This window comes from Aplidium turbinatum, chromosome 14, assembly GCF_918807975.1.
Source record: "Aplidium turbinatum chromosome 14, kaAplTurb1.1, whole genome shotgun sequence".
In the NCBI taxonomy this organism is placed as follows: Eukaryota; Metazoa; Chordata; class Ascidiacea; order Aplousobranchia; family Polyclinidae; genus Aplidium; species Aplidium turbinatum.
Window position 1 is genome coordinate 20872707 of NC_137485.1, and position 23513 is coordinate 20896219.

The window sequence follows — 23513 nt, forward strand, 5'->3', positions numbered from 1 at the left end:
AGTGAAATAAAAAAAAAATAAAAAAAAACTGGAGGGCCCTTTTGAATTCACATATTCAGATTCTTTTCATCAATAAAAGTGCTTTGTTTTAAAAAATTGTAAGCTGTAAGCAAAATAGCATTTCAGATAGTTTAATTATCATTTCAATTTTAACATTTACAATACCATAATTATAAATATCCTTGACTAGTGATGTTGCGAGCAGGAAAAACCTGTCCTGTACTTTTAGCAGAAACATTCTTCTGTATTTACTTTTTCTGAATATATGCACATGAAATTGCTCTTATCTTCAAATACCTTATAAGCCTGGCATATCACATGTTGTACGGTACAAAACAAAAATCATTTTTAACACAAGGGACCTGTTTATTCTTGCCACTAACTTAGGCTACCATACCCTAAAAACTTTAATTAACTTGAATGCCTGCATAAAATTATGAAAGCTTTGCCTTGGAATGAAATAATGTTGAATAAAAATAATTGAACACCTGATCCTCAAAACGCTTTACACTGCTTTTGTTTACAAGTTACCGTACAATCACAATGTTTTCACCTTGGTTGACAGAACAAGTAATGTTGCCAGATAAAACATAAAAATAGTGAAAAACAATAATGTTATCAGATGATCAAATCTGAATGGAAATTAATAATTTCTACAGCTTTGGTTTTATCCCCAGATTTTATCTGCGCGGTACCGGGCGGCAAAGCAGGGCAAAGTTAAAACAGTCAAAATTTTATGTGGTACGATGGTATGACCGCGTCGTGACCGATAATGTTCCATTGCCAGTATTGGAGCTGGTATAAAAGTCCCCCCCCACCCCCCTTGGCAACTCATGACAAAAACAGGACTCAACCAAACATATAGGGTGAAACTACTTTACCTTTGCTTTACTGTTCACACACTTCCATCCACATGTTTTGGTCAATTCCTCTTTATCATGAGTTGCCAAGGGTGGGGGGACGTGTACCAGCTCCCCAGTATTTTTTTTTTTTATTAGAAATTGTTAACACTTTTGGCTTTCATTCCGAGCAAAGATGTAGCTAAGAAATGATAGACCTGTGTTTGCGGTTACTTACACTTGTGTTGTTTTCTAAACTGGTGAGAAAGTCTATTGAAATGAACCACATTTCCATGTCGATGCAGTGAAAATATACACAATATTATAGGTCTGCTTGACGATAGAGGGCCCAAAATTATTCTGGCCCCGGGGCCCACAAAAGGTTTAACACAGCACTGGTTTCAAGGAACCATTAATAAACTCTGCTAGTTCAAATTCAAATGTAGCCTACATTTTGCTAGTGTTTCCTGTATGAAATTGAAATGAGCTCAATTGCCAATCTGTAAGAGAGATTTTTCATCCAATAATTTTTGTAATAAGTATAAAAGTGTTCATACTGTTAGAAAGTTGTAGGTAAATTGGCTAAATTAATATTTATGAAGTTATAGTTTTGCTTGAACTATTTTTTAGCCCATATTTCATCATTCGCAGAGACTACATGGCATTGCTTTGAAAGCGATTGCCAACAGGGGCCCCTAAACTTAGCTGTGCCTCGGGCCCCCATGAGCTTTAATCAGGCCCTGATCGTAAGTGATATGTTATGGAAACCAACTTGTCAGTTGCTTCGGAAACTTTATTATTCTCTGCTTGCTTCATGGAATTTTGTGTTTTGGCCTACGTTATCATCAATATGTTTTTTTTTTGTGCGTATGCTGTTGTTGAAGCGCGGGAACGTTTCAATTATTATTTTTCTCTTGTAAGCTTATTTTAAATGGCAAAATCGTAATTTTCGTAGGGTGGCAATTGACTAGTAGACCGTATGGTCGTCTCGTTGTCTCCCTGTCGGTATGGGAACTTGTGTAACTTTTGTACTGTGTATATTGCATATTTCAAACATGTACCTATGTTCCTGTTACTGACAAATAAAACATTGATTGATTGATTGATTGATTGATTGAAGTTCAGAGCAAACATACTTGTGTTCTTCAAGAATGGACTAGCTTAATTTATAGGCTAATTATTTGCTCTTTACTAGTGCACCAGTCCAATGCACGTCGTAAATGCTTACAGATGACATTGACAATAAGTTTTTGTGCTCAGTCTAAAAAAGCAGCCAACATTCTAGACTAGTCCCAGTTTGATTGATTGATTGAATCTTTATCCTCGGACTGGAAAAGTCCGAAGATTTTGTTTTGGAAATGCTCTCAGAGCGCACCAAATTGGAAGTGTTTTTCAAAATTTTCTGGGGGAGGCCCCCCAGACCCCCCGCTGGAAGTGTTGCCTTCGGCAACACGCCTTCGGGCTTCGCCCGACGGTTACGCCCCTCGTGCCTACTACCTTGCTGCAACATATTTCCAAGTTGCTTTCCCAATGGTTTAAGCCACCGAACGTCACTGGTAACTACTGTAGTTACATAAATGTAACTTAGCTACTATTTTAACGTTTTTGAACAGTTACAAGTTGCAGTTATTTGATTTTCCAAACAAAAATTAGTCGTTTGCTTTTCAGTTTACGGCAGTTTTTTCTTAGTGGTCGAATTATTTGTTTGGAAGAGATTATAGGCGTTCGGCGTCAAGAAACGAGGTTATGTACAGAAAAGAGTTGTGTAAACCGCGAGATACGATTTTGCGGTATACCAGCGACAGAAAGGCGCCGTGTAAACTGCGAGATAGGATTTTGCAGTGTAGGCTACCAGCGACAGAAAGGAGGCCGTGTAAATTGCGAGGAGCGAGGTAGAACTTCGCAGTGTTCTATACGGATTGATGTCTGTGACGCCACAATCCTTCGTTTGTTGCCTTACTAAGCTTTTTAGAAATTTTACGTTCTCGTTTTTTGTAAAGCGATTTTTTTTTTGTAGATTGTGGTTAACTGGTTATACTGTATATGTTTGAACACAGGTAGACGAGCCACGAGAGAGTCAGTAACCTACTCAGTAGTCGAAATGGATAAGTTTCTGTCTAAAAGTATCTGAGACTGAAACAAACCCCACTGGTAATGGTATCCAGTCTGATTGTGCTGGAACAGGAAGCAGATCATCAGCATTACCAAGTAGAAATGAATATGACGTTGTTAGTGGATATCAGTCTGACCCTCTTTGTTCTACATCAGGAAATCCACGGCCATACCTGCAAGATTATTTTGAATTTCTTGAACCTAAGCCTGATCAAAAGAATGTTGAAGTTCTGTGTAAATTATGCAGGCCGAATTTGAAGAAGCAGTCTGCTAGTATTAGCCTACATCTTTAAGTAATTCAAAGAAACATATGCACTGTGCAGTGTGCAGTCTAGTCACTCACATGCCTACAAAAAATACCAGCTATGCATAAATGAGAATAAAAACCGGAACAAAAGAAAGCGGGAAGACGAAACTGGTCAACCACCAAGAAAGAAGTCTACACAGATCTCATTGAAGAGCTGTATGGTGCAAGCACAGCCCAACGTTACATCAAAACAAGGGTGAAGAAATTAAGACGGCTCTGCATTTCAAAATGGTTGACCTATTACAGAACCGCAGCAATTTCAACATCGACGATACAGCAACAGCACCGACACTGATGTTGACAGGCATAAAACAGATGATTTTTTTACTCCGTTATTTGAAAACACAAAAAAAAGAAGCGAGTGCCGCAAAAATTTTAAATGAATATCTCGAACGTAACCCAACAAAGGCAGTTACGTCTGATGCATTTCTCAATGACGCCATGAGACGTGTTTTTCTTGCAATATATTATCCTTATCCCCTCCAGTGCTGCTGTTGAAAGACTGTTCTCCCTTGGAAAGGACATTTTGAAGCCAAAGGAACTGGACTTAGCAGTCAACATTTTGAAATGCTGATGTTTCTGAAAGGAAGTTGATGTTGTGCCTCTTCGCTCATTTTACATACCGTAGGCTACGCTTAAGTTAATAAAAATATTGACACGCCCTACTGCTTATTATTATACGGAGTGTCATGTGCATGTCGTTTTTTCGATTTTTTTATTTTCTTATGTTCAGTAGGTGGACGTTTTGAGTTTAGATTATGGATTTTTAGAAGCATTTATAGTATGTGGAGTAGGCTGGCGCAAAATCTCGAAAAAAAAATTTTTTTCTTTTAAATTTTTCGTCAGTTTGGAATATTGTTCCTTTTGGTAAATGTATCTCCTACACCAAATTTCACAAAAAAATATTAACGTTTGACCCTGGTTCACCTGGTTTGAATTTTTTCAAAATATCGAATTTTCACTTATCCCTGAAATTGCTCACCCGCTATCTTCTAATGCACTCTAGCATCTTAATGGACACAATAAGAGGCAGTAACACAAACTTGTAGCAAGCAAAGTGGTTTAATTAGCAACTCCATGAACACTGACACATGTATTACTCTCAAAATGTTGAATTCTACCACATTTCAGATATAATTTTCTTTGTGCACTCTTCACGTAGTAAATATCTACTGCTTTCAGTTTCTTGAATCATATGACGATGTTTATCGATTTTCACAGGCCAACAAAACTTTTTTTATAGACATGTGAGAGTCATTTTAAGGTATTTCGAGGCCCCTGATTTTAAAAATGCACTAAGTTTTCCCGAATTGGCTTTAGTTTTTGAGTTACAGCAAAAATATTTTTTTCGCAATTTTGAGCCCCTATCGATTTAACGTCGTGTCGTTTACTACATAGACAAAACTGGAAGTAATCCCAGACACATTTCTGAGTTGTATAAACGCTATTTGGAACCAATCACGTTGATTACAACCCAAACAAGGCTATCGATGAACAAACGCAACTCTTTATTATGATTGGCCTACTGAGCAACACCCCATCAAGGTACGAAGGCCATTTATATAATTACAGAATACAAAGTTGTGTTCTTCAATAAAGTAGCTACTCAGAATTTTATTCTTGCTGCGGAAGAACGTAATCTTGGCCTTGGAGTCAAGAATGCCATGTTGATCGAGATGAGGAGCCAAGATTGCAGCTACCACTTTTGATAACTAAATCTTTAACTACTACAGTAGGTGGTAGAAATGGTTTTGAGAAAAAAAATTGACCTTGCTCCAAAACATTACTGAAGGTATTGAGGTTACTCTCAGTCATGCCCGTTTTCCTATTGTTTCAAGCAAATCACCACTTGAAACTAGAGAGGGCAAACAAAAAACAGAAATAGCAACGTCCATGCAATGACTCCCTTGCACACTCCATGTAAACATGATGTTCCAACTTCCTTCGAACATCCTCACCGTGCAGAAATATCAATTTTCATGGTGATTCCACGGCTCTCTTTATGCCATGGCACTCTGAACTTCTTAGCCTTGAGCCAAGGAACGGATTTGAGTGCAATGTTTGCATACTTTAGGAGGAACCCAGGACTTATCTTGATCACCCAGCTTCATGTCAAAGTAATAATAATAATGCTTGTTTTTATATAGCGCTGCATCTATCGCAGAATGTGTTGGTCCTCTGCGTTGCCTCGTGCAGCAAAATATATCTGGGTTGTTTGTACAGCATCCTACTTGTCAAAGGCATATTTTATTAGCCTATATGCCATTTATTTAGCCTATATAGACCAGAAAAAAACTTCTTGCAGCAAAGACTTGGCCTTAGCAAAGGCTTGGAATAAAACTTCATTTGTACAAGTATCCATTTCAGTAGGCCTACCTTTTCAATATAAAGCTGCATTCATAAACACATGACTTTCGGGATATTTTTCTTGTGATGTAGGCCTACTGATTCACAACTGTTTTCATTGAGTATTTATGTCTCCCTAACATTAAACACAGTTCATTTCAACCTTTGCTTGCGTTTTGAACTTTCGTGCAATATGAACTAATTGAACTAGACAAGTGCAATTATGACATCATAATGGTAAACAGGGCTGAAAATAAGTAATTTGCCAATTGAAAGCTTTTCAGAAACAATTTCAAAAATATTTTCATTGTCGAATATCTCGAAAACTAGAGCCAATTCGAAAAAACTAAGTGCATTTTCGGAATCAGGGGCTCTGAAATACTCTAAAATGACTCTCATCTTTTGTGACAAATTTTTTTTGTTGGTCTATATGTTATAGATTCACTGACTGCGAAAAGGTTTAGTCTGGGAGCCTACGACAGAAGATTTCACCCCATAAGGTACAAAAGGTTTGACCCCTTGAAGTTACTGGGGTCAACCATGTCACTCACAAAAAGTATGGAAGATTGACCGCGCCGGGTGGATCTGGTCCCTAGAGCCCCCTAAAAATCCCAAAAAGGGGGTTAATTTCACCCCATAAGGTACATGGACCAAACTTGGTGAAAACGAAGTTTTATGTCAGGACATCACAAAAATATCAAATCTAACAATATTTTCAAGTGGAAAGGTGATGTAAGACCCCCCCGAAAGTGACCCCCCGGGGGTTAATTTCACCCCATAAGGTACATGGACCAAACTTGGTCAAAACGAAGTCTTATGTCAGGACATCACAAAAATATCAAATCTAACAATATTTTCGGGTGGAAAGGTGATGTAAGATGCCTTCAAAGTGACTTCCCTTAATGTGACCCCCTCGGAAGGTTTATTTCACCCCATAAGGTACATGGACCAAACTTGGTCAAAACGAAGTCTTATGTCAGGACATCACAAAAATATCAAATCTAACAATAGTTTTGAGAGGAAAGATGATGTAAGACTCCCCTAAAGTGACCCCCCCAGGGGATTAATTGCACCCCATAAGGTAGGCTACATGGACTAATGTAGGTTAAATCGAAGTCTTATTTCACGGCATAACAAAAATATCAAATCTAACAATATTTTCGGGTGGAAAGGTGAGGTAAGATGTCATCAAAGTAACCCTAAGAGGGTTTATTTCACCATAGAGTACATGGACCAAACGTGGTCAAAACGAAGTTTTATAGGACACCACAAAATATCAAATCTAACAATACTCTCAGTTGGGAAGATGATAAAACACCTACCCAAAAGTGAATCTCCTCCTATAATTTAATTTACTTCATCCCTTACTCGAACCAACCTTGGTGTAACGGAAGTGCTATGCCAGGACAGTAGGCTACCAATGGATTAAATCTAAAAATATTTTTATTTAGGTTTTGGCGAAATGCATTCACAAGCTGTCCCATGATGCATGAAATGGAACTATAGCCTACTTTACAAAAAGTTTTTGTATAAATCATGTTCAGTCAATCGAAAAAAGGCAACAGGACATGACAATACATGGCTTTGTAACACCAAAAACAGAAAGTACATGAGAAGAACATAGGCTACAGTAGCCAGAAAATTGATCGAAGATCGTGATACGACCACTAAATGTTGAATTAATCGAACAACTGACTATCCAAATCAAAACGTTTCGAAGTGAATCATTTGAAACGTTAATTCAGGCAGTAATGAACATTTTCCAGCTGCTACAATAAATAACCCAATAAACCCAATGTAGTAAATTTTTGTTTAATGCCATTTGCTTCATGTCTCTAATCAGTTATTGTAACTGTTCATTCATAAACAGAGATTGTTTGTGTAAATGTAAACGGTCGTTTCTTTATTCTTTATTGTCACTGCTGTCGCTTTCACTTTCTTCGTCTTATTCTTCGTCTTATTTGGATAGTCAGTTGTTCTATTAAGTCAACATTTAGTGGTCGTATCAAGATCTTGGATCAATTTTCTGGCTACTGTAGCCACGGCGCCGATCCCTATAGGACAATGGGGACATGTCCCCACCATCTTTTTACATGTCCCCACCAATTTTTTACATGTCCCCATCATCTTTTTAGATTATTTTTGTAACGTAAAAGGGAAAATATTACCCGAATGTCACAATTTTACCAGTCAAACGTTTAAAATATATTGAAAGGAGGGGACAACATTTTTGTTTTATGCGAGGAAGCCCCAACCGTAGTAGAAATGTTTTATTAGGCAGAGAAACCCTGGTGTAACTCGCAAATTGTATTTAATTTAGTTACGCCGGGGCCACACAGTGCAGACTTTTAGAATTACTTTGAAAGAGTCGTACAAGCATGTAGTGCAGTAAGTGTAGCTTGTGTTACTTTTGTATAAGAAAAAAGCTATTTTTTCAGTTATTATTACATTGAGGTTAAGAGCTGCTGAAATGTCTTTACCAGTTTGGCAAAAAATTGTATATAGGAATATCAGCAGTTGGAAGGCTGGCAGGCAGCTTTTTTTCAATTGAAAAAACTCTTACCCTACCCAATTTTTAAAAGACTTGTCACGTTCCAAATCGTCTTCAGTATGGACATGGCCATGGTCAACCTCCTAAACTTCAAGATCGATCGGTCAGAGTATTTTGCAGTCATTGACAGCTCGCAGCAAAATCTTACTGACTATTTCAAGTCGACCGATTTTGAGCATTACAAAATTCTACAAGAATCACTCTTTAGTGGAAAGCTACAATCACATTTGGTAGACGATTATCTTCAGTTCTTTGACACAGAGTCCCTTGCACAAGATTTTCGAATGATATTCAAGAAGATACCATCCGCTGTTCGGCAAATGTTTCCGCAAGTGGAACTTTTGCTCATATCACCAGCCCGCTCGTGTTCAGCTGAACGCTCATTTTCAACTTTGCGACGTATCAAAACTTTGTTACGATCTACCATGACACAGAAACGGCCAAATCATGCAATGGTCTGCTATGTGCACAATAAAGTATTGAATTCGATCAACCTTCATTACAAGCCAAGGATCAACCAAGGACTTCGTTTTTAATTCGCCGGAGACTCGTTGCCGAGTTGCAGTGTTTGGACTTCTGCTGTCCAATGCTGACACAAACAATTACAATACATCGCATTAGACTTGTAGCCTATCTACTGTAGGCCTATTTGTTTGTTTGTTGAACAGACCCCAATCTTTCAGCTCGCTTCGCTCGTCTGCCCTTTCTTTCCTAGTAAATGTCCCCACCAATCTTAGAGAGCGATCGGCGCCCATGACTGTAGCCTGTATGCTTCTTATGTACTTTCTGTTTTTGGTGTTACAAAGCCATGTATTGTTATGTCCTGTTGCCTTTTTTCGATTGACTGAATATGATTTATACAAAAACTTTTTGTAAAGTAGGCTATAGTTCCATTTCATGCATCATGGGACAGCTTGTGAATGTATTTCACCAAAACCTATATAAAAATATTTTTCGATTTAATTCATTGGTACTGTCCTGGCATAGCACTTCCGTTACACCAAGGTTGGTTCGAGTAAGGAATGAAGTAAATTAAACTATAGGAGGAGATTCACTTTTGGGTAGGTCTATTATCATCTTCCCATCTGAGAGTATTGTTAGATTTGATATTTTGTGGTGTCCTAGGACCTATAAGACTTCGTTTTGACCACGTTTGGTCCATGTACTCTATGATGAAATAAACCCTCTTAGGGTTACTTTGATGACATCTTACATCACCTTTCCACCAGAAAATATTGTTAGATTTGATATTTTTGTTATGCCGTGAAATAAGACTTCGATTTAAGCCTACCTTATGGTGTGCAATTAACCCCCTGGGGGGTCACTTTAGGGTAGTCTTACATCATCTTTCCACCCAAAACTATTGTTAGATTTGATATTTTTGTGATGTCCTGACATAAGACTTCGTTTTGACCAAGTTTGGTCCATGTACTTTATGGGGTGAAATAAACCTTCCGAGGGGGTCACATTAAGGGAAGTCACTTTGAAGTCATCTTACATCACCTTTCCACCCAAAATATTCTTAGATTTGATATTTTTGTGATGTCCAGACATAAGACTTCATTTTGACCAAGTTTGGTCCATGTACCTTATGGGGTGAAATTAACCTTCCGAGGGGGTCACATTAAGGCAGCGTTTCTTAACCGGGGGTGCTAGCACCCCTTGGGGGTGCTGGAATAGACTGTAGGGGGTGCTAAATGCATGCAGTATAATATCAAAAAATGCCATAGGCTATTACTTTTCTGCGTTTTTCTGCCAGTATCAGCAGTTGTCATATCAATGATTGCTGTTTCGAAGTAGCCTACATGATTTACCGTTATTGTGGTCATCTCCCAGTCCAGTACCGGTACTCAAATTGATCCTGAGTAGATTGTGCGAACTTACCTGGTGGGTGCTTTGTTGTAATATTGTTGCTCACCTCTCGCTTCTAGAAACCACCATAGCAAAATACGTTCCCACAAATCACTCATATCCAGAGTGGATACAGCAGCCCTTCTTGGCAGACATGAGTGATGATAATAGACTAAAGGAGGAGCTGATTGATATGCAGGTGAATCAGAGTTGTCGGACAAAAGTTCGTCCTTCCGCTTGCTGATTTCTGGTGTGATCAGTTGACAGCAAATCTTGCATTGGCACGGAACAGCATTGGAATTGATCGTTCCATTTCCGACTACCTTCCTATGTGAAAAGGCGGTTTCCACCATGCTCCAAATCAAAACAACTGGCCGGAACCGCCTTCAACATGGGTTGCTCCACGATATGAGAGTGGCTTTGACCAACACGAAGCCTCGAATTGAGAAATTGGTCACACATAAGCAACAACAGAAGTCACATTGATACATATGTAACTAGTTAGCCTACCCAGCTAGGTAACTTGAGTTTGTCCATGTTCTTTCACTATTCTCGGGTTTTCCTATTTCTTTTATCACCAATGACAACAGTAGTTTTAAAGAATAAACAAAATGATCAATTTGTACATCACTTTCCTTTCAATAGTGCAGGCCAAAGTTGAATGGCGGCGCCAAAATTTCGACATGCTTTTTGATCGCTGGCGGTATATTTTGTATTTTTTGTCGCCTAACAAACTGTGCTGTTATTTTAAGAGAGTTGATTCACTTATATATGATTATAATATTGAATTTCTGTTGGTGAATGAAAGTCAAATTCCAAATCCTGAATCAACTTCGTTAAAACAACTGCACAGTTTGTGAAACAACAAGAGACTTCATTACAAAATAATTATCTCGCCAGCGATCTGAGGGCATGTCAAAATTTCGGCCTCTACCAAACTTTTGGTCGGCACTGTAGTAGTCGGTGTCCGACGTTTTCTTCGTAAACAGTTCTTCGTAAAGCAATTCTTCGTAAGCAATTTTTCGTAAAACAATTCTTCGTAAAGTTAATTCTTTGTAAAACAATTCTTCCCAAAGCATTTATTCGTGCATGCAAAGGAGATTTGATGTATACGAAGAAATGCTTTACGAAAAATTCTTTTACAGATTTCATTTCACCAACAACTGTTTACGAACAATTGTTTTACGAAGAATTGCTTACGAAGAATTGCTTTACGAAGAATTGTTTACGAAGAATTCGCCTATAGGCTAACCGTAGTAGTCGTATATCAACGATAGTTAGGGGGTGCTAGACTGTTCAGGCCTGTTTACAGGGGTGCTAGAGTTAGAAAAGGTTAAGAAACGCTGCATTAAGGGAAGTCACTTTGAAGGCATCTTACATCACCTTTCCACCCGAAAATATTGTTAGATTTGATATTTTTGTGATGTCCTGACATAAGACTTCGTTTTGACCAAGTTTGGTCCATGTACCTTATGGGGTGAAATTAACCCCCCAGGGGGTCACTTTCGGGGAGGTCTTACATCACCTTTCCACTCGAAAATATTGTTAGATTTGATATTTTTGTGATGTCCTGACATAAAACTTCGTATTCACCAAGTTTGGTCCATGTACCTTATGGGGTGAAATTAACCCCCTTTTTGGGATTTTTAGGGGGCTTTAGGGACCAGATCCACCCGGCGCGGTCAATCTTCCATACTTTTTGTGAGTGACATGGTTGACCCCAGTAACTTCAATAGGTCAAACCTTTTGTACCTTATGGGGTGAAATCTTCTGTCGTAGGCTCTCGGTCTAGTTGTAAAATCAACTAAAATGACACTAAAAGCATGCACTATTAGTGACTCTCAGACTTGGAGTAGGGTGAAGATGTTCCACGTGGAAGTTAACAGAGGAAGTGACGTCAAAATCACGTGGTCAAATTTTGAGAAATCATCTCTTCAGATACTGCTAAACCACTTTGAAATTTAGTAATTTTTCAGAAAAGTTCAGAATTTCTCCTAGGGTGAACCAGGGTCAAAGGTCAAAACCCAACAAAAATTTTTGGTTTACAAATATCAGTGAGCAAAATGGAACATTATTCCAAACTGACAAAAATTTTAAAGAACATCAAGCCATCAAGGAAAATGAGCCACCCTAATGTGGAGTGTAGACAGCTAGCAGAGTGGTCGCTGTTTTGTAGTTAGACAGCAGCTACGAACAAATTATCATCTTGTCCTTTATCTTGTAGTTTTCAACTTGTACTTGATGCGAAGAAGAGTCAGTACACATCCATTTTCTTTGAAAAGTAGCTGTAACTAGTTAGGCTACTTTTTAAAAAATTGTAACTGAAACTAGTTACTTTTTGAGTGAAGTAACTGTAACTGCAGTTACTTTGAAAGTAACTCGTGCCCACCACTGCATGAAACACCTTGTGCATTAAAATAATATTGCGGAACACTTAACGAAATTTTACAATGATGCAATAAAAACCAATACAACCAAAACTTATTCAGTTTCAGTTTTTCTCCGTGCGACATCTGGCTTCGTTTGGATGAGCGCAAAGTTAATATTTGGGCAGGAATTGCAGAAAGACAAACTGGAAGCTCTTATGATTTTGATGTTTGACTGGTGTTCCATGGAAGACTAGTCCAACTAATAAACTTCTTGCGAAACACCCTACAATCTTTCACGTAACACTTGTGTTCCGTGGGACATCGGTTAAAAAGCACTGGTTTATGGAACACAATTTTTCTAGACAAGATGCTTTGACCATTGAAATTCACAAATTTAGCATCTCAGTTTAAAAAACGTGACAAGTGATTAAACTCAAGTCTGCAATTACATTCTACAAAGAGCAGTTTGAAACAAAACGAGTTGTTTGCTGTAAATTTTAATTTGAAAAGAAATGAACCCATGACAAAGAATAATGCTTCAACCTTTCATTATATTTTTTTCTAACAAGTTTCAATTGGTTTGACTATGTTTCAATAATAATATACATATTTCAAGTGTTGTTTCGAATAAGTGTCTAGCCCCATTCAGACGAAACTATTTTTGACAGCTAATGGCCTGACATGTGGACTTATTCCATCCACACTTTCACTTTCTAATAACTTTTGATATGAAAACGTTACGAGGTTGCTTTTTTTGCAAAGTTAGAGCAAAATTATTGACAAACTGGTTAAAATTTTAAGTGGACACACATACTCTACCAATTTTTTGTGATTGCTTTTTTGCTAAAAGCAAATTTTTGCTAAAAGTTTTTTTTGTAAAGGTATGGACGGAACCCGCGTTCACCCGTCAGTCCGAATAGGGCTAGAGCAGTGGTTCCCAACCTTTTTGTAGTCACGGACCCCTTTAGACAAATTATTAATTCTGCGGACCCCTACCTAAATTTTGCCTGAAACTCAAACATACTATTGACTATTGTAATAATTATGCTATTCAACTACTGTAATGTGACATATTGCATTGCCGCTACGACTCCTGCGGCAAATATCAGGTTAAACAGTTGCTCAAATAAGAAAATGAATGAATTGTTCAAGAAATGTCAGCAGTATTTGAATATTAAGGTGACCCAAAGTGCCATGCCGAAACTTTTTCAACGTAAGTAAATTTAATGAGAGGGCTGTGGTTGCCTTTCCTGAACTAAACGACTGAAATGAGTTTTTGACAATGCAACACGCATGTCATCTTCAACGTCCAGGCGATTTCGATGTTTAGTTTTTATTGTAACAAGAGCTGAGAATCTTGCCTCGCAAAGGTAAGTCGTTATGAATGATAACAAAACAATAATCGCCTGCTTTGCCAAGAATGGGTAGGTTTGCAGTTGTGAGCACCAAAATTCTTCCACAGCTTTTGAATGAAATTCAATGCGTAATAACTCTTTTGATCTCAAATCAATTAGGTCATCTTTACTGAGATCGTCATCGTTAATGTTGTTCAAGTCAAAAGAAGAAGGATTTCGAATCCATGTTTCAACTTAGTTCGGCAGGGGTGTTCTAAATTAAAATAACGTTGAAATGAGATTTGCAGGGTTTCAAGTGTGCGCAAAATTTTTCTTTCATTAAGATCGAAAGAGTAGCCTACATTCTCTTTGAGTTTCATCCATCAAGATAAGATCTTCTAACATTGGAAAGTTAGCGTAATTACCTGCTTCCAACCTGCGTTTCCAAACCGGCAACTTGGCTAAAAACGCTTTCAGTTTTTCAGCTGCATCAATTATTGTCACACCTGGTCCTTGAATGCCACGATTAACATTCTTAATATGACCGAAAATATCGGCTAAGTAGGCCATGCCGTATAGAAAACTTTTACTCTCAAGCAATTTTGAGAGGGGCTTCATTTTGCTTTCAAAAAAATTGATACCTCATTTTTTAGATGCTGCAGTAGGCTACTCGTTTTAAAACTTCTCTAGATAACCAACGTAGATCAGAATGATACAAAAGTACTTCGTAATCTGACCCTACTTCTTGACAGGGCGCTTTAAAAGTACGGTGATTTACAGCTCTGCTTTTGATGAAATTAACTACTTTCACGCAATTCGTCAGAATTTCTTTGAGACTTGCTGGTAAAGTTTTTACTGCTAAGACGTAGCCTACCTGGGTAAAAAGCAATGGGTAAAAACCACGCGAGCCAATCCTGATTTGACTGTAATCGACATGCGTTGTGGTAGATGTAGTTTAAAGGGCAGGGAAACCCAAATTCACTTTTGCGAGTTTTTTGTTTCAGCGTGATGTCATTGTGTACAACATGCGTTTTAGCAAAAAAAAAATCCAAATTTTGTTTCCCTCGTCTCGCTAAGGCCGCTTTTGTTTGATACCCGTTTGCGAGGTCTCGCGCGAATCAAGCTGTGATTCTGTTCGCTGTGACGTCACAAGGTACATATAGTTGTGGCCAAAACTTTAAGAACAGACTTGATTTATGACGATTTTTGCATTACTTCAAAATACTGCATCATATATTGTTTCAGTTGCATCATCTTTATGCATCATGTTATATCTGATGCAGTATTTTGAAGTAATGCAAAAATCGTCATAAATCAAGTCTGGTCTTAAACTTTTGGCCACAACTATATGTACCTTGTGACGTCACAGCAAACAGAATCACAGCTTGATGCGCAACGAGACCTCGCAAACGGGTATCAAACAAAAGCGGCCCTAGCGAGACAAGGGCAACAAAATTTGGATTTTTTTATTGCTAAAACGCATGTTGTACACAATGACATCACGCTGAAACAAAAAACTCGCAAAGTTAATTTGGGTTTCCCCGCCCTGGTCAATGTACACTACACATTGTAGGCAGCAGCACAGATTTATTTTAATACAGTAGAATTCGCCTATAACGGCACCTTTAGGGGATTGCAAAAACTGACGTTATAGCCGAATTGACGTTATAGACAAACTACAGCAAACTATTCCAAAACTGTCTTTTGATTAAAGAAAGAGGTGTATAATCCAGTCAGGTTTACTATGTACCACCAAACTGACAAAAGTCACGCAGAAAATACAGTAAACAAAGAAATTGTTTAAAAAAAATACTGTTGCACGTTCAACTGTTGCTTTAATTTGTTTAAAGGTCAGCTGTAGAACTGCTTTTTACACGTGATAGTTTTTCACGCGGGAAAAAAGTTAATTCAGTTAATTAAAGTCCCTGCTGCGAACGACGTAGCGAAATAAAGGGAAGACATTTTGCAAGCAGCAGCACTAACTGGATTAAAAGACTGACCGTTCGTGGTGAAGGTGATGGCTTAAAGTGACGATATAAACGAACAAAAGACGTCTGGGGACCAATAAAGGGTGCTGTTACATGCGAATTGACGTTATAAGCGATGCTGTTGTAGCCGAACTACAATGTACGCAAAAGATAAGAATTCTGCCGGGACCGAGCGAAATGTGACGTAATAGGCGAATTGACGTTATAAACGAAGCCGTTATAGGCGTATTCTACTGTACATATCGGTACAGTTTATTCTCGCGGGCTTGAGCTTGACACATTTGCATTTAAAGAGAGAAATGAAAGTAAAAAGATCGCTTTTCGTTTTTTTTCCAAAATTCATCAAGGTAATCACGGACCCCCAAATGCTTTCTCGCGGACCCCCAAGGGGTCCGCGAACCCCAGGTTGGGAACCACTGGGCTAGAGGAATGGTTTGTAACCTGCGTCCCTAAGACTGCGTCACCCGTTTGTTGTGGGGAATACAGGCTCCACAATGATGTTTACTGTTTTTGCAGTGTGTGATGATTTTAATGTGCCGTAGACCACTATTTTTTTATGTTCATATTTTTTATTTTGGGAATTGGAAACCACAGTTAGGGCTACAGAGAGAGGAGATTTTGGCGCGCTTGCTCTGCGATCTGGTTTTGTCATACGTGAAAAGAAATGAAAAGTATCAAGCGTATAATCCATTGTAACTCACTGCATTAACCTACTTATTGCAAAGCCGTTGCATCCAAAACTTTACCTGTAGGAAATATATAAAGAGTGTTATAATAGAGGGATGCTCTTTTCCGTCCTTTGTGTAACGGCATGCAAATGTGATCGTAAAACCTAGCAAGTGTTTTATGTTGTTCAAAGAAACATGCTAATTAGAACTAAGTTTTGTGTTTGAACTCTACTTCTGGAAGAGTCGAGTTGAACAAAACAATCTAGTGAACTTCAATAACTTGGATGCTGCACTCGCAAATGGTACTTTGAGTAGGCCTATGGCGAATCAAGCAGCAACTCCTCAGAACGCCATGAAAGAAAAAAATAAATTATGAAATTATTCCAGGCAAAGACGAAAACCTGGAAGTTTATCAAAACCTTTATTGAAGATGCACAAAAACTTCAAAGATTTAGAATTCAACATTCACTTTGTGTTTGCTCATTTGTCTCAACTCAGGGTATTCCAATACAAACAGTGCTCGGAACCACACATCCTTGTGAAGCAACATATTCTACACAAGTTTTTTTTTTTTGACGTATCCAGGCTTACACCCGGTGATTGTAGATTTAGATTAAGTGGAAGGGAAGGCAAGGAAGCCAATCTTCGTGTCCACCTTCAGGCATGCCTAAGTGTTCTACCAAAGACGCCTTTTGAGTGTCTTGCCATCAGCCTCTAGTAGGCCTACTTTAAAATTTAAATATTGTTATAGTGGTTGGTTGGTTTTGAATCTTTATCCTCGGACTGACAAAGCCTTGATAGCCAGGTTATTCCTGGTAGTTTCGCATACTTGTAGAGGCTCTTGACGCAGGGCCGGTTACCGACATTGGCAGAGTGAAGTTTCGAGAGTCGAACCAGCGCCGGGTGATCTTGAGCCGGGCGCATAACCACTGAGCTGACGGGGCGGACATAGTGGCGTTTATCAGGAAGCAATCAGTAAAAGCAAGAAACAGTCTTACTGCAAATATGTGTTACGGACAATTTTCATATCAAACGTCATACAAAACCGTTCAGGTCTACTGAATCTGGGCGTCTGACGTAATGGACTATTGCTAAAAATGAGCAGATTGCAGAATCGTTTGCAAGACCTGTAAAAATTTGCAGCTGCGGCATAGCATTACATCATCGTTAAATCTTTAATTATTGAACAATGGTAAGCCGTGGACGTCGCTATAAGCCAGGGGTCGGCAACCCCTGGCACGCGTGCCACTTGTGGCACGCGAGATGATTTTTCATGGCACGCCAAATTCTCATTGGATCACCAAGTCAACATAGTTGAAATTGATGTGTAGGTACATGAGGGATCTAATGTCTCAATTTTGCAATAGATTTCAAGATTTTCAACATTTTGGTTCAGTATTTTCATTTCTCATCAAGCCCGAGAGCAGCGAAGACTTGAACTTAGGCTATCTGCATTTGAATGGTTGGACATCGAAGACTTCCAGATGCAGCTGATCGATTTCAAAGCATCCTTATTGTGGACATCAAAATTCGTCAAATTGCGCAAATTGCTGGAAACGATTAAAAACAAACAAACAAGCATTTTGACATGCTGGGAATCTTTGCCGGAGAAATTTAGCTGTCTCAAGAAGATGTCAATAGCTTTGCTATCTGCATTTGTCTGCAGTGTCCAAATATAATCCCAATACTACAGAGCTAAGCAATAAAAAGCAAGGACAAGGATCTCATTAAAAATTGACTCTTATGACTGCATTCGATGTTTTCCAATAAAGTATAAAACAAATATGTTTCTTGTCTGTTAACTCAGTCAACTTTACTGTTTAATTTTAACATCAGATAGTTGCTAGTACAAAACCAAACATACAAAAATGTTTGGCACGCGAATTGTTGATATTTTGATCAGGGATTTTGATATTATTCATAAACTGGCACACTGCATACGAAAGGTTGCCGACCCCTGCTATAAGCCAAACTTGAGCAGGTGTGAGCTAGGCTTGAACAGGTGTTAGCCAAACTTGAAACAGGTGCTTGAATAGTTTATCATTGCTTATCATTATTACGTCACATAAGATGCTTAGTTGCTTACGTGAGATTTGGAATATTGCAAATTATTCTCTCATTCGTAAAATTGTTGCTTGAAAGTTAGTCACATATTTAACTGTTTTACTTAGTGCTGCCAGCTGGACGAAATTTCCGTCTTTTATCTAACTAGTTTGGATTGTAGTGACAAGTTTTTAGTGGTGTATCGCTTTGCACCGCATTTTCGATAGCCGCGGGCTAATTTTACAGAAATACACTTTTTGAATAGACGTTTCAAAAGAGTGTTTTTTTTCGGTCATTACATACAGACGAACAGATCCGAGAATCTTATGTTACAATTTCCCACGAAAAGATTATAGTTTACCGCTGTGACCATAAATAATAAAAGACAGTTCTCTGGCTAGTGTTTGTACGGAAGCACAGGCAAGCAAAAATATGATCAATTCTACTTGCACTCTACTAAACAATTAGATTGATCAACGTTGGATTTCTAAGTTAGTGTAACAGCTGACTCCAGTGCAGTGGTTCCCAACCTGGGGGTCGCAGAGCATTTTGTAGGGGGTCGCGAAGCTGTTGCTCAAGCAACAACAAAAGTGAATGTAAGTAGGACGAGGTACCGGTCCGCTAGCCATTTCATTCGGATTGCTTGTAGCACAACATTATTGCATCAGTAGGCGTCCACTGTGATGTAATAAGCGTGGCTGTAAGTCCTACAGTCATGTTTATTACATCACAGTGGACGCATACTGTGTAGGACTATTCGCTGTAAAAGTGTAAATTGAAACTCTATTAACGAAGTAGTCTTGTATATTAGACAACAGAGATCAGTCAATACTCGAGATTGCTAAAAAATAGTTAAAGGGAGCATCGTTCCATAGAGAAAAAACGAAAATACGTTGAAGAGTGCATTAACCTTGGTTTTACTTCTTTATTAACCAATGGTGTTGAGAAGCCACAGTGTGTTCTCTGCAACGTTGTTCTTAGCGCAGAATCATTGAAACCATCAAAATTGAAACGCCATTTAGAAACCAAACACCCTCAACATGCTAAAAAGGATGCAGCATTCTTTAAACGCCATGAAGCTGGTCTCAAGCGCCAACGACTTGACGCTACTGGAAACTTTCATCAGGCAAATGTGGCTGTAATTCAGGCATCCTATGAAGTCGCACTGGAAATTGCCAAAGGAAAGAAACCTCACACTATTGGGGAAACACTTGTGAAGCCATGCTTGTTAAAAACGATAAAGCTGGTTCTCGGGGATGCAAGTGCGGCGAAAGTTAAACATTTTTAGTGATGCTTTTTGTTATATTATTTGTTAATAGTATACTTGCATTTAGGAAAGAATATAAGTGGGGGTCGCGGTATCTACGAAAATTTTTAAAGGGGGTCGCCAAGACAAAAAGGTTGGGAACCACTGCTCCAGTGGAATTCAGATCTCACAATTTTAACCACTCAATCGCCCTCTCGTTGATACATAAGTTTTATACAAGCATAAACTTAAAAGTGGTTCCAATAAGCGTTAACATCTATAATTCATAGGCTATATTGAATGTAGCCTTGCAAACGTTTCCTGGGTAATGTCGTAGAAACAATCCTTTTGTAATCCTGCAACTTGTACATTCATGTCTTTCGTATGTTCTCGATTGGTCACATTGTTGAGAATTTAATGAGACTTTTCACCAGGATTCTATTTTAAAAGCATGAAACGTTCTTATGAACTAAATATGACCATCGTGACAAGAAGTTCTAAGTGACAATTTGCATTTATTCCGATGTTTCATCAATCAGACACGACCGACATAGTCAAGGAACTACAGCAGGTGGTAAATACAGAACAGGTGCTGCAAGTTACCAAGTGTTTAGTTCAGTTTATTTGTTTTTGTTGGCGAGAAAATAAATTGTACAAGCACAAATGGCAACTGGCAGCGAAAGACCAAAAGGTCATCAGCTGCTACCCAAATTCAATAAGAATAATTATGGTTTATTTTGCCGCCATTGCGACAACATTACAGTACCCTGCGATCACAGATGCGTATAATGCAGAAATGTTGAGCCAGGGGCGCCGGAACGATTTTTGACTGGGGGGGCAAGATTACGAAAAAAGGGCACTTTTGTTTACTAAAAGGCCAATTTTTTTTTCAAGTTTTAAGATAAGATATAGCGATAATGCTAATCTATCAGCTCAATATTTATTGAGTAATGATAGCCTGCAAGCGTTCGGTATGCAAAGAAGGGCATCATGCTATGTTATAATGATGTAATTAACCTACTGTCAAGCCTTAAAGCAGCCTGCGGCCATGGCTGCTAAGTAGTGCTTGAATGACCGCCGGTGCTACCTCCTCAATAGGCCAAGTTTGGCCGCCGGTCTCTTCTAGCCAATTATATTTAATTTTACAATAGAATGATTGTGGATTAACTGTCGAAAATATGTAGTATCAATGAGTGACGCAAAATTAGGTCAGCGCGTCATAATCGCCACTGTTGCATTGTGCGGGAATATTTGTTGTTGATGGAATATATCCATCTGCGATCACCAGCGCTGTAAGTCTTGTTTGTAATTCCCGACGTTTATTTTAACAAAGTCTTAATCCGAAGTGCTAATTTACATTGGCTGGCAGTATTGTCGTTTTTATGTCGATTCGATGTTGTCGGACATTGAATCGTTGTTAAAAAGGAGAACTAGGTTAGTTGACATCCGAGGGAAAAACATTTTTTGATCATATTTTGCAAAAATTATGCTTCTTTTAGTACCGGTAATGTCCTTCACATCATTGAAATACTTATTTTATTACCTTGCCATCATCGTCGACACATGTCGAACGTTGTTTTTCGTTGCTAAAAAGAATTCTAAGGGAGTGGCGAACTTCTTTAAAATCAGCCACATTGGAGACACTCGTGCGAGTGTCGTTAGATGGTCCCGCGGTACTGGATTGCAATCCCGATAAAGCAGTTATTGCGTGGTGCAACGATTCTATTGTAGGACATCGCCCACGCCCAGACTTCAACAACGCTTAGTGATCATTTTAGCATTGTTGCAAGTTTAATTCTATTTACTTGTGCTATCGTTATTTTTTTTATTTTGTATTTTGGCCTCCAAGCACGCAGATTTGGCCGCCGAGGAGGAGTACCCGGTAGGCCACGATGGCTGCCGAAAAAAAAAACGAGTTTTAAGGCCTGTACTGTGTTGCAAAATTTTGTGCCGTAAATATTATTTTGAGGCAAAAATGAAAGATAATAACTAGATTAAAAGCGAATAGCAGAAATTGTTATGTTGCAAAATGTGCAGTAGCTTACATGACTTTGAAAGGACACCATTGCCCCCCCTGCCCCTCCATCTGCAGAAAAATTGAGGGCAGGGGGGCATCCGCCCCCCCCTGCCCCCCCGCTTCCGGCGCCCCTGTCTTCCGCAAGGCGTAAACGAGAAGATAACTGCTAAAAAAACCTGAGTTAGAGTATGATGATTATGAATTGTAATGCCAGTTCAGTTTGTTCTTATCTCATACCATCACTACGAAAAACAATATATGCCAGACATGGCAGAGGTCTAGAAAAAGGTAGAAGCGACAATTGTTCTATACCAGGGCTTCTCAACTGGCGGATCGCGGTCCGAATCCAGACCTTCTGGGTGTTGAAGGTGGACCTCGGGCTTCTGGAAGAATGACTTCATTGCCACATTTTAAGGCCTTTTTAAACAGATTTCTATTATGAAAAAGCAATTTTTTGTGTTTATCCAAGGAGCTGGGGGCTTCGCCCCCAGACTCCTTTGCCGCCTTCTTTGATGTGCGATCCACACAGCTACACTACAAAGAAACACAATACATTTTTTCCTTTTTTATTTCTTTGTTTGTGTCAGACAAAAATCCAAGTCATGTTACATACAGTACTAGTGACTACCTTAAAAGTGATTCGGTGCTCGTACTGGTTGTTTAATTTTCGTGGTTGCATGTGAAATATTCACCGGACCGCAAAAATATTCAACTTGTCAAAATGGACCTTTGCTAACATTAGTTGAGTACAGTAGCCCTGTTCTATACGCTTCATATTGATCTCAAGGTCTGAAATAAACGCTTAATTTTTATTAACACTAGAGAATCTCAGCTAGCATAATTTGCTCTTTGCATTGATTCAACGTCCGTAGATGTTCACTTAATAGTTTACAGAAAATTTATTTGAGTACCATTGGATTGTTGCTTGTTGGTAATAAAATAAAAAATTTCTTTGTTCAGCAGTCTAATATGCTTTGTTGGACATGCACCTGACCCTTATTGCAATTGCACTCAATTATTACATCATGCCGTTATTACGTAACAGTTGCTGATATTTTTTCCAATGAAGTTTTTGCAAAAATCATTATAAAGTGTTGTGTTTGCTTGTTTTGTTGTTAAAAAGATTTGCCTTACAGCCTTTCTCCCCGCTTTCCTTCGCAGGGCATTAAGTGCTAGAGAGAATAATTACTTGTGAATGTTTTGTTACAGTTAATTTGAATGAGCTAGGTTTTTTGTCTCGTCTGTGTTCAAGGCTGGCAGAAGCTTTTATCCTTTCCACCTGCAATAACGAAAAGAAGTGCACCCCACGACGAGTGAAATAACGAATCACCACTTCCTTGGTAAAATAGTGAGCATATTTTTCATCGTAGTCGCCGATTAGAATTGGCATGAATGTTAATGAATTTTAAGCGCTGATATAGCCTACAGATTTAGCCGCTACTAATATTGTAGCTTAATAGCTTAGACACCTTGTTTGTTGTGATGATCACTTTAGAATTTTAGATACATAACAGCATTTATAAAGAGCCACTTTTATGCCTGTGCGATAGTAAAACCTAAGCTAAGCGCTACAGGCTATTAAACTGAATCTAATTTTGATGTTGTGTTACTCTGCTGTGACAACCACCCTGTGAATTGTTCATTCTTTAAAAATGTCGTCTTGTGTGAAGGTTCTCAATTTCACCAGCAGGTCACTTATGTACTGTAGGCCAGATAACTTTCTTAGCTTGAACAGCATTTTGAACAAACCTTTCCGAAAAAAATTAAATTTTGAAGCAAGAGTGAATCCAATATGGATCAAAGTTCTCGCTAGTAACTCGATATTTCAATTTTTTGTGTTTT

At 38.6% G+C, this 23513-nt stretch overlaps 1 protein-coding gene across 1 annotated transcript in view; it reads left to right on the top strand.

Annotated features, from left to right (window-relative positions):
* The first annotated feature begins 22662 nt into the window (after positions 1-22662).
* LOC145783223 (proton channel OTOP1-like) overlaps positions 22663-23513 on the top strand; it is a 34234-nt gene continuing 33383 nt past the window's right edge. Inside the window, exon 1 of the mRNA XM_082595030.1 lies at positions 22663-23011. The gene's annotated coding sequence lies outside the window, so the exon portion shown is untranslated. The remainder of the gene's footprint in view (positions 23012-23513) is intronic.